General features: G+C 38.4%; 1 long non-coding RNA gene across 1 annotated transcript; it reads left to right on the top strand.

Moving 5' to 3' along the window:
* The first annotated feature begins 987 nt into the window (after positions 1-987).
* Positions 988-1,741, top strand: LOC124194208. The gene is made up of 3 exons (XR_006874675.1): positions 988-1,072; positions 1,254-1,357; positions 1,571-1,741. It is a non-coding gene; the product is annotated as an uncharacterized LOC124194208 (long non-coding RNA).
* Positions 1,742-2,270: the final 529 nt, after the last annotated feature.

Below are 2,270 nucleotides of genomic sequence, written 5' to 3'. Positions count from 1 at the left end.
AGATAGATTGCACTGATTCAATTGATATGGAGAATGGAGATGGGCCCGGCCGCTCACTTTCGTCCCTCTGTCGGTCATTCGACATATTTACTTGCTCATTCCTTTTCCCCGTTTTTTTTTTATATTTTCAAAATAACATATTCGTCATTCTCTTATTTTCTTTTGCCTTTTCCAGTCAACTATCTCTCTTTTCTTTCCTTCCTTTTTTGGGTTCTCTTTTTATATTATATGGCTGTCCTTTTCTCCTTCTTGACGGCATCACGTCCGCCCCCGCACGGCCTTTGTTTATTTTCCCGCAGAGACCAGGGGGGATTACAATCGGTCGGATGATGGAACAGACCCTACGGTCCAATGGAAATATCTTAGGAATACGTTAAGGAAATCGATGAATAGCTCAAGGGGTGGTCTCCTCTTTCTATCCTATGGTACCTATTATTTGGGATCCATATCCGACAGCAGTGAGTCCAATACAAGGTTGTTTTCCAACTCTATCGGATAGTGTATCAGGCATCATCTATACGAGACGTTATATAGAGCGTATCGATGAGATGAGAACACCATTGAGAAATCGTTTTGAGCTTCCCAGCAAGTACTCGCAGTTATATGCCCAAGAATGTGCCGAGGAAGTTGAAGGATGCGGGATACTCTCTCAAACGGAGAGATTTAAGACATTCTTCCATTTACGTACTACAGTGAGAAAATATCTGAGGAACTCTGTTCCTGTCGAACGAGGGAAAAAGGGCGTATGGCACTGATGTTGTTGTTGTCTTTTGGCTCATGCTCTATTATTTATTTAATAGAAATGGCATTAGATTTAAACTAAAACTTATTCCTTCAATTTATTCTTTTATGGTTTGTGAGAGGTTTGGATTTTGAGGGAGGAAGTTTGATTTTTTATCATTTCTAATTTTCTATCTTTTATTATCGTAAGCATGCTGATTAGAAGAAAATTGAACAAGTGTCGTCTGCTTCATTTAGTTGAAAATTTCGGGAAGACAAAATTCAAGCATGGTTCAAGATTTATATTCTTATGGATTTATTTGTTTTTGATCTCCATGCTGCTGTTTATCGGGTAAATAAAACTAAAAAATAATTAAAAATTAAATGGGAGCTAAAGAAGAGTTGAACCTTTTCCAAATTTGTGAAATGTTAGTTCTTGAATCTTGACTAACATTTATCATGTGATTGCTCTGACGATGCATGGCAGCTTGTTTATTCTGCTAAATGTACCCTTTTTTTTTCCTTTTTTGTAGATTTGAGGCCAGAGCCAGCCATCATAACCACACAACATGCAAGTTTTTCTTGTGCAGGTGTTAGACCTGTCATTAGCAACAATTTCAGGATCAACGCTTCCAAGGTAGCAAATGATTTCCTTTACTTTGATTGAATCCGGTAACCTACTAGATATTTGAATGCTGCATTACCTGCATCAGTGCAGTGTATTTCATGTAAACCTTTCATTCTTCCATTTGTTAACAATGATGGTTTACCCAGTGTCTCATTTTCAACATTTCCTGACTTGTTGTTTCGGTCAATATTTTTTCATAACCCATTTCATGTTTTTATTTAGATGAAAAGTATCCCATTGCATTGTCAATCGAGTTACGGAACTCTCATTCTCCCCTTTCTTCAAATCCTCGTGTACGCCCATGTGAATGTGGGTGTATTCACGAGGACACCCTTCATACCCTATCCCGTCTGGTGTGTTTTAACTCTTCATCGGATGGATGGAGCAACTGTAGATGCCTGGCTGTATTTCCCAGGCACAAAGGTAGGACAAAATTGATCTATGATTCTTCCTTTTTCACTATTTTTGGTGGCGTTGATTATAAATCGTTACGTAGTCACGGAGTATGTTTCTTCCTGAGCTAGACGGTTATTGTTGACTGCAACTGTTTTCTCTCTCCGTTTTTGTTTTTTCTCAGTCAGGGTTTATTAATTAACTCATTTGTCGAACGACTGCAGATCAGGCTTGTTTTGTTTTGAACCTCAAAATTTTTTCTGTGGTTAGAAAACCATCACATTCGAAAATATTTGAACTTTAAACACTTGAAGCAAAGTGCAACAAGACCATTTTTTTACCAAGAGGGACCTGCCGCCACACCGACACCTTCTCGTTTTATTTTCTCTCTTTGGTACGTAATTAGCCGAGCATTTTACTTTTTCTGTTTTTTGTTTTTTTTTCTTTCCGGGCTGTGACATTTTCTATTTCCTGTTGGCGTCGGACGTGCTGTATATAGCGACGCTTCTCACTCTCTTGTCATCGTAGC

Source organism: Daphnia pulex, chromosome 5 (genome assembly GCF_021134715.1).
Source record: "Daphnia pulex isolate KAP4 chromosome 5, ASM2113471v1".
Lineage (NCBI taxonomy): Eukaryota > Metazoa > Arthropoda > Branchiopoda > Diplostraca > Daphniidae > Daphnia > Daphnia pulex.
This window is presented reverse-complemented; position numbering and strand designations above follow the sequence as displayed.